Source organism: Sciurus vulgaris, assembly GCF_902686455.1.
Source record: "Sciurus vulgaris genome assembly, chromosome: 2".
Taxonomy (NCBI): Eukaryota; Metazoa; Chordata; class Mammalia; order Rodentia; family Sciuridae; genus Sciurus; species Sciurus vulgaris.
The window spans coordinates 1,052,895-1,062,549 of NC_136462.1; the positions used below are offsets into that span (position 1 = coordinate 1,052,895).

At 39.8% G+C, this 9,655-nt stretch overlaps 1 long non-coding RNA gene across 1 annotated transcript in view; it reads right to left on the reverse strand.

Annotated features, from left to right (window-relative positions):
* LOC306653303 overlaps nucleotides 1–7,502 on the reverse strand; it is a 242,230-nt gene extending 234,728 nt beyond the window's left edge. The window contains exon 1 of the long non-coding RNA XR_013761693.1: nucleotides 7,439–7,502. This is a non-coding gene — a long non-coding RNA (uncharacterized lncRNA). The remainder of the gene's footprint in view (nucleotides 1–7,438) is intronic.
* Nucleotides 7,503–9,655: the final 2,153 nt, after the last annotated feature.

Consider the following 9,655-nt stretch of genomic DNA (forward strand, 5'->3'; position numbering starts at 1 on the left):
ACAGGCCCTTTCAAAATCAGAAGCAGGTCACATGTATCCAGTACACAATGACATCAATAAACATCCCATTTGAAGCAGGAGGACTAGGACTATAGAGAGAATTGAAGGGAAAAGAACTGGAAAGAAACCCCAAATGGACAAGCCAGTCCTGTGGCTTCAGGGTCACAAGAAGGAGAGGTGTGTTCTCCTAAGTGATTGGCCTGCCTGACCCTGTGGTGCTGCCTGCTGCTGCCCTCATGGCCTCTGCCATATCCTCTCTCTCCACAGCCAGCAGCTGTCCTTGGGACACAGTGCATATGACTACCATCCCTTAGTTTCTAGGGTCTCCATTTCGGCTTCAGGCTCACATTCACAGGTCCAAACATCATATTCCTCAGGTTGACACAGGGATTTTGGCCGTTCTACTCATTGTTGGCCTCCCAGAACTTCTTACCAGTGGCGGCCTCCATGAACAACTCACTGCAGCATCGTGCATTCCTAAAGAAGAAGCACCCTGTGCATGATACCAAGGTATGCTGGAAGATCAAGCAGGAACTGAGTCCACTGGGGTCATGGCTGCTCTGGCCTCTTAGTGCCCAGGAGGGAGCATGGAGAAGCCACTTCCTAGTTCCCTGATGTGAGTGGGGGCCCCACTATCTCAACTCATGGGATCTTCCTTCTATATTCCTGACCCTGCAGTGTGTGTTCCCTTGGAAATTCCTTAGAGGTCCTTGAGGCATCTGTCCTAATGTCTCCATAGAGTTCTTACCATCCCATTTTGTCTGTAATCTCTTCCAAACCCCCAAATTCATTATCCCCAGTTTTACATGTATAATTCTGACTCATCTCCAAGTCTTCAAATTTTTCTGCTCTGTATTCTGCTACTGATGTTCTCCATAGACCTAGCTCACAACAAAGACCAGTACTATGCCACCTCCTGCAGCTGTGCTGCCTTGAATCTTGCACCAACAGATTAACTAGTTCCTTACCATTATGTTTTTTTAATTTTTGTAGATTGTCTATCAATATTTTCCCTTTTGTGAATAAAAACAGAATTTAAAAAACACTACATTCACTTAAAATATTGTGTACATATTACGTGTTAACATACATAAGAGTGGCATTCTTGTAAAGTTCTACAAATATATTTTTTTAATTTTAATTTATTTTTATTGTAAACAAATGGGATACATGTTGTTTCTGTTTGTACATGGAGTAACAGGATACCATTTGCATATTCATACATTTACATAGGGTATTGGTGTTTGAATCATTCTGTTAGGTTTCCCTTCCCTCCCACCCCTCCCGCCCCTCTTTTCCCTCTATACAGTCCCTCCTTCCTCCATTCTTGCCTCCCTCCCACTCCCATTATGTGTCATCATCCACTTATCAGCGGGATCATTCATCCTTTGTTTTTTTTAGATTGGCTTATCTCACTTAGCATGATATTCTCCAGTTTCATCCATTTGCCTGTAAATGCCATGATTTTATTATTCTTTATACCTGAGTAATATTCCATTGTATGAGTGTGTGTATTTGTTTGTGTGTGTGTGTGTGTGTGTGTGTGTGTGTGTGTATATATATATATATATATATATATATATATATATATATCACAGTTTCTTTATCCATTCATCCATTGAAGGGCATCTAGGTTGGTTCCACAGTCTTGCTATTGTGAATTGAGCAGTTATGAACATTGATGTGGCTGTATCTCTGTAGTATGCTGATTTTAATTCCTTTGGGTATAGGCAGAGGAGTGGGATAAATAGGTCAAATGGTAGGTCTATTCAAAGTTTTCTAAGGAATCTCCACAATGGAAGTGGCACCTATTTTGGTGCCAATACCAAGCTGTTTTTGTTACTATTGCTTTGTAGTATAGTTGAAGTTCTGGTATTGCAATACCCCCTGATTCATTCTTTCTGCTAAGGATTGCTTTAGCTATTCTGGGTTTCTTATTCTTCCAGGTGAATTTCATGATTGCTTGCTCTATTTCTGTAAGGTACATCATTGAGATTTTAATTGGAATTGCATTGAATCTGTATAGCACTTTTGGTAGTACGGCCATTTTGACAATATTAATTCTGCCTATCCAAGAACATAGGAGAACTTTCCCTCTTCTAAGGTCTTCCTCAATTTCTTTCTTCAATGTTTGAAGTTTTCATTGTAGATATCTTTTACCTCTTTGGTTAGATTGATTACCAATTTTTTTTTTGAGGCTATTGCAAATGGAGTTGGTTTCCTCATTTCCCTTTCAGCTGTTTTGTCACATGCGTATAAAAATGCTTTAGATTTATGCAAAAACTTTCTGAAGAAGGTTTTTGGATCCTCTAAATATAGAATTATGTCATTAGCAAATAGTGACAGCTTAAGTTCCTCTTTTCCTATTCATATCACTTTAATTTCTTTGGTCTGCCTAATTGCTCTGGCTAGAGTTTCGAGGACAATGTTGAATAGAAGTGGTGAAAGAGGACATCCCTGTCTTATTCCCATTTATAAGGGAATGATTTCATTTTTTCTCCATTAAGAATGACGTTGGCCATGGGCTTAGCATAAATAGCCTTTTCAATGTTGGGGTATGTTCCTACTATCCCTATTTTTTCTACTGTTTGGAGCATGCAGGTGTGTAGTATTTTTTAAAACACTTTTTCTGCATCAATTGAAAGAACTATGTGATTCTTATCCTTAAGTCCATTGACATGATGAATTACGTTTATTGATTTTTGGATGTTAAACCATCCTTGCATTCCAGGGATGAACCCCACTTGATTGTGGTGCACGATTTTCTTAATGAGCTTTTGGATATAGTTTGAGAATATTTTGTTAAGGATCTTTGCATCTATACTCATCAAGGATATTGGTCTAAAATATACTTTCCTTGATGTGTCTCTTCCTGGTTTGGGTATGAGGGCGATATTGTCTTCAAAGAATGAGTTTGGTAGGGTACCCTCCTTTTCTATTTCCTGAAATACTTTGAGAATTATTGGAATGAGTTCTTCTTTAAAGGTCTTGTAGAACTCAGCTGAGAATCCATCTGGTCCTGGGCTTTTCTTGGATGGTAGATTTTTAATGGTTTCTTCTATTTCATTGCTTGATATTGATCTGTTTAAATTGTGTATGTCCTCTTGGTTCTGTTTGGGAGGAGCATATGTCTCGAAATTTGTCAATGTCTTCGGTAGTTTCTATTTTGGTGGAATACAGAGTTTTGAAATAGTTTCTCATTGACGCTGACCAGCGGAGACAATTTTGCATGGGAGACAAACAGGCAGTGAGACTTTTGAATTTGAAGCAGTTTATTGATGATTCAGGAACCCAGAACACCAGCAGTCGAGGAGAGCCGGCTTATATTCCCTCCAGGAAATGAAGGGTAGGGACAACACTAGTCATGCGAAGATCAGGTGAGGAGCTAGCTATCCAATCATGGTAAAGGTCAAACAGACATGAGCAGGTGCACTAGGGAATATATGTGCACGTGTGTGTGTGTGTATGTGGACTTAACTGAATACGGCCAATGATAAAGCACTTGGCTATGTCTATGTTAACCGACTTCTTCACCATCGATGTGATCAAAACAACTTCTGCCTGACTGCCAGGCACCATCTTCTCATTGTCCGCATGGCATAGCCTGCAACAGCCATTATTTTATGTATCTCTGTGGTGTCTGTTGTGATACTTCCATTTTCATCAAGAATTTTAGTAATTTGAGTTTCCTCTCTCCTTCTCTTTGTTAGTGTGGCTAAGTGTTTGTCTATTTTGTTTACTTTCTCAAAGATCCTACTTTTTGTTTTGTCAATTTTTTGCATTGTTTCTTTTGTTTCAATTTCACTGATTTCAGCTCTGATTTTATTTATTTCCTGTCTACTACTAATTTTGCTGTTATTCTGTACATCTTTTTCTAGGGCTTTGACCTGTAATGTTAGGTCATTTAGTTGTTGACTTTTCATTCTTTTCTGGAATGTGCTCCATGCAATGAATGTTCCTCTTAGTACCACTTTCATAGTGTCCCAGAAATTTTGATATGTTGTATCGTCGTTCTCATTGACCTCTAAGACTTATTTATCTCCTCTCTTATGTGTTCTGTTATCCATGTTTCATTCAATAGCATATTATTTACTCTCCAGGTGTTGGAGTAATTTCTGTTTTTTAATTTGTCATTGATTTCTACTCTCAGTCCATCATGATCTGATAGAAGGCACACAAGGCAATATCTCTATTTTTTTGCATTTCTTAAGGGCTGCTTTGTGGCATAACACATGGTCTATTTTCGAAAAGGTTTCATGAGCTGCTGAGAAGAAAGTGAATCCACACTTTGATGGATGGATTATTCTATATATGTCTATTAAGTCTAGGTTATTGATTGTGTTATTGAGTTCTATGGTTTCTTTGGTTGGTTTTTGTTTGGAAGATCTATCTAGTGGTGACAGTGGTGCATTAAAGTTGCCCAGAATTATTGTGTTGTAGTCTATATGATTCCTGAAATTGAGAAGGATTTGTTTGATGTACAGGGATGCACCATTGTTTGGGGCATAGATATTTATGATTGTTATGTCTTGCTGATTTATGCTTCCCTTAAGCAGTATGAAATGTCCTTCTTTATCCCTTCTGACTAACTTTGGCTTGAAGTCCACTTTATCTGATATAAGGATGGAAACCCCCACTTTTTTACTGAGTCCATGTGCATGGTAGGTTTTTTCCCATCCTTTCATCCTTAGTCTGTGGATGTCTTTTTCTATGAGATGAGTCTCTTGCAGGCAGCATATTGTTGGGTCTTTCTTTTTAATCCATTCTGCCAGTCTATGCCTTTTGATTGATGAGTTTAGGCCATTAAAGTTCAGGGTTATTATTGAGATATGATGTATTCCCAGTCATTTGGCTTATTTTTGGTTTTTAATTGGCTTGGTTTCTCTTTTGAGTGGTTTTTCTCTAAGGTAGTTCCTCCCTTTGATGACCTACTATTTGTTTTCCTTCTTTCATGGAATATTTTGTTGGGAATTTTCTGTAACGCAGGCTTTCAATTTTTGTACACTCTTTTAAATTTTGTTTATCATGGAAGGATTTTATTTCATCTTCAAGTCTGAAGGTTAGTTTTGCTGGGTATATGGTTCTTGGTAGGCAACCATGTTCTTTCCAGCTTGAAATATGTTGTTCCAGGCCCTTCTAACTTTTAGAGTCTGGTTTGAGAAGTCGGCTGCCATCATATTGGTCTCCCACTATATGAAATCTGATACTTTTCTCTTGTGGCCTTCAAAATCCTGTCTTTATTTTTAGTGTTAGGCATTTTCATTATAATATGCCTTGGTGTGGACCTGTTGTGATTTTGTGCATTTGGTGTTCGGTAAGCCTCTTGTGTGTGATTTTCAATTTCATTCTTCTAGATTGGGAAATTTTCTGATATTATTTTATTGAATAGGATGTTCATTCCTTTGGTTTTTATCTCTGTGCCTTCCTCAATTCTTAAATTTGTTTTTTTCATAATGTCCCATAATTCTTGGAGATTCTGTTCATGATTTCTTACCATCTTCTCTGTTTGGGCAACTTTATTTTCAAGATTAAATATTTTGTCTTCATTGTCAGGTTTTGTCTTTCAACTGGTAGAGTCTTTCGGTGATGCTTTCCATTGACGTTTTTATTTGGTTTATAGTTTCCTTCATTTCAGGGTATTCTGTTTGGTTTTTTCTTTTGAGGATCTCTATCTATTTGTTGAAATGATCTTTAGCTTCCTCCAGTTGCTCTTTCAGGTTATTGGTGTGATCATTCATTGCCTGCATTTGCTCTCTTATCTCATCCTTTGCTTCCTGATTCATCTTAATCATGTATAATCTGAAGTCCTTTTCTGACATTTCTTCTAACATACTATCATTGGCATCAACTAATATAATATCTGGATTTGTTTAGATCATTTTCTTCCCTTGTTTTTTCATGTATTTTCCCCTCTAGCAGTGCAGATCTTGGGTATTGCAGATTTCCCCCTATAAGTTTATAGTGGCCCTATAGGTTTCCAAAACCCTTTCTTTAAGAGAAGATCAATATTAGCAGTGTGCAATTCAGACACTAAGCAATCCTAGAACAAATAGCCCTGATGAGGACAATAACAATATTGTCATAATAAACAGAATGTGTTCAAATATTATCTTTAGTAAAACAAACAGATTTGCAATAAGGTCTGCAGTTTCAAATGGAGGAGAAAGTGGATTCAGAGGGATATAGAATGTGGCTGTTGATGGGATAAGAGAAGAAAATACAGAAGTTCTAGATAATTGGGTGAGAGTGTTATCAAAAGAAATTGGATGTTATCATTCAAAAAGGGAGAAAGAGACTCTGAGGGAACAGGTAAACAAAAGGAAAATAGAGCAAGAAAAGTAAAGAAATAAAAACTTAATGTTTTTTCAATAAGGGGAAAAAAGAAAATCTACAGTATAACAGTCTTATAATAATAAAATCTCCCAGGCTTCAGTAGCCTGATCCATGAGAGGTACCTAACAATGAGCTTCAAGCCTCCAGCAATCGTCTCAGGATGGGATTTGCCTCACATAATGATCGGAGCTATTGCTTCCAGGATTATCCAAGATGGCTGCTCTGGCTCTGAAATTTGTTGGCTAATGGGGAGCTGCAGCTCAGGGTGTGGCCATGGTCAGCAGGAGGTCCTCCAGTTACGGTAACAGTAAACTTCCAGGCAACAGTAGGCAGCTGGTGCTCCACTGGTGGTTGACGATCAGTTTGCTGACTGTTGTCAGACAATTGGTAGGTGAATCTCGTGCATTGGGTTTTGGATAGGTGTAAGGCAGTTGATGGACAGGGAAGAGGCAGGCAAATTGCTGATGATAGACACCTGACAGTGAGCAATCAAGAAACAGATATCCTCTGCTTGAACCCAGAGTTACAGAGCAACAAGAAACACAGCCTCCCTCTAGTCCACCATCTTGGATCTCCTTCCTTACCTTTAATTCATCCTCCCAGGGCTGCTCAGAAATGGGAAGTGTATACATGCTCTCTGCTGGAATACACCATGAAATGCCTCCATTCTTCATTTCCCTTGGAATCCTCATGAGCATGGTTTTCATTCCTATCAGCCTTCTGGCCCTCTGAGCTCCCACCACAATAGCCCTGAGCCCTGATTACATCTCGTAAGGCTTCTCCATCCTGCATCCTCGGGCTTTTCCAATTTCTTTCCTAAAACCAGTTCTAAAGACTTTTGAATCTCATCGTTAACCTTGTCATAGATGGACCCCTCTCCTGGTACTAATTTCTGTGACAGTCATCTTTCCTTCCCTGTGGTAAAACACCTGAGAAGACCAATATAGAGCAGGTAAGCTTTGTTCTGGCTCCAGATTGTAGAAGGTCACTGCATTGCTATGGACCTAAGGAGGACAGAGTCTCCTGGTGGAAGGGCAACAATGGAAGTAAACAAGCACAGGGGAAATGTTGGGGGCTTCAGGGAGGAGGGAACTCTCCAGGAAACCCCAGTGACTCTCCTCCTCAGCCACACCTCACCTGAATCAATTCACACCCACCTGATCCATCAACTTAGGATCACTCCCAAGATTTAGAGCTTATGACTTATCTTCCCACATCTGCCTCATTTGCACAAATTGAAGTATTTAGGACACGCCATCTCCAACCTGCAACAAAGAGATGAGCAGAGCAGAGGAAGGGACCAGAAGGAGGAAGGAGAGGAGGAAATGGGAAGTCATGAGGACTGAATGGGAGAAAATTACAGTCAAAGCTTGCATGATTACACCAATATGAATGCAATCTTATAGATATCTGTGATGAATTAAAAATCTGTTTTGAATATTCAGGGTCTTTATTTAGCTCAAAATGTGTTGTAAATAACTTTTATAATTCTGTAAAAACATTCCATTTGGTTTATAACAGGAAGTGCTCTAAATCCATAGCTCTATTTGGGAATTAAAAGGGTTTCAGAGTTTTAATATTTCTACAGCAGGGACCCTGGGTTTCCTTCAATGTCTTGCTATATTTTTTCTAGAAAGTTTTGTAGTTTTCAATATCTCTCTGAACACATTAGTTATATACCTAATATTTCACAGTTTTATATATTTTTATTCACCAGTAATGTTGTTTTTCTTCATTTTCATGCTGTACCTCACGGCAGGAAGGCCCCTGGAGTGTAACAGGCCCACCTGGCTCTGCAGGTTGGGGTCTGCTCCTCCCCCCTGTCCCACAGCAGCCCTCCCTCCTGTCAGGTCCTCACACAATGGAGCCTGTTCATGTGTCATTCTGTGTCATCCTACTGCTTCTCCTCTACCACGTCCTGTAGAAAAGCAGCCTGATTATTGTTTAAACTGCTCATTATGTGGCATTGGATAGTGTCTCAGTCACCTTTTGCATTACTGTGACCAATATATATAGTGGTCCATGTAAAGAGAAAATAGTTATTTTGTTCAGGATTTCAATGTCTCAGTCCACAGGCAGTGGACTCCATAGCTGTAGTCCATAGAAGAGGTGGACAATCATGGCAGAGGAGGGTGGTGGAATAAAGCTCCTAAGCATATAGTAACACTGAGAGAGAGGGAGAGCTCTGCTCACAAGGGACATAAAAAAATCCAAAGGAAAACCCCAGTGACCTACATCCAACAAACACACCCATCCTACATTTGGTTGTCACCTGTTTAAACCATGTCCTTGCTTGAATCTACTGCTTAGGTTCCAATGTTCATCATCTAATTATTCTACCTCTGAAAATTATTGCCAAACATGGCCTTTTGGAAACATCCCATTTATAAACTTTAGTACTCTTTCCCAGTCCCCAAAAGTCCATGCCCATCTCACATTTCAAAATGCACTGAGCTAATTTTCAGGAGTCCCCTCTCTCTTAACAGTTCAGGTGTTACCCAAAGTCCAGGTGCAAAATCTCTTGAGTCTCAAGGCAAACTCTTAACTCTGGGAATAATTTCAAAACAAATTTCGTATATCTAAATTCTCAAGGCACAGAGTGAATATGTCCTGTCCTATCCACAAGTTAAAAAGGAGACATAGAATGAAGGGATGGGTCCAAAGCTAGACCAAAATCCATCTGCACAGTCCTGTATCTCCATGTCCAGCACTTAGGCACATGGCATCTGCTGTGTCATCCCAGCTCTGATGTCTCTCAGCTCCAGTGACCCTGCTGGTTGCTGCCCTCATGACCTCCCTTGTGGCTTGTCTCTGATTCATTCATGCAGATTTCCTTGGCCTAAATTCCAAATTGCTGGCATCTGTTATCTTGGATATTGTCCCTGAAATTTCACCTATCTTTTCACATCCTCATGCATTATCCTCTCAGGGACTCTGCAGGAACTCTGACCCTGCAATTTCTGGCCTTCCCCTCCTTCCCTGAAATCTTAATGGAAGACCACTCCCTGCACCCAGCATCCTGCAATCCTGCAGAACCAGCAGATTGTGATTGCTCCCCAGGTCTGCCACCATCTCCAGCAGCAAAAGACCTCCTGGACCATGTTACAATGACCTCTGTATATTCCCATGGTGGAGAATGGTTAAACAACTCTCTGCTCCACCCTGCGCAAGTATGGTGTCCACATGGTCTCTTCTCAAAGAATTTTTCCTTTTACACCCTTGAGCCTGAGATGGCTGTGGGTCTTGCACATTATGGAGATGCCATGATCCCAATTTTTCTCTTGTTTCTGGGGAAAGTATGAGCAATTTTCAAGTGGCTGTC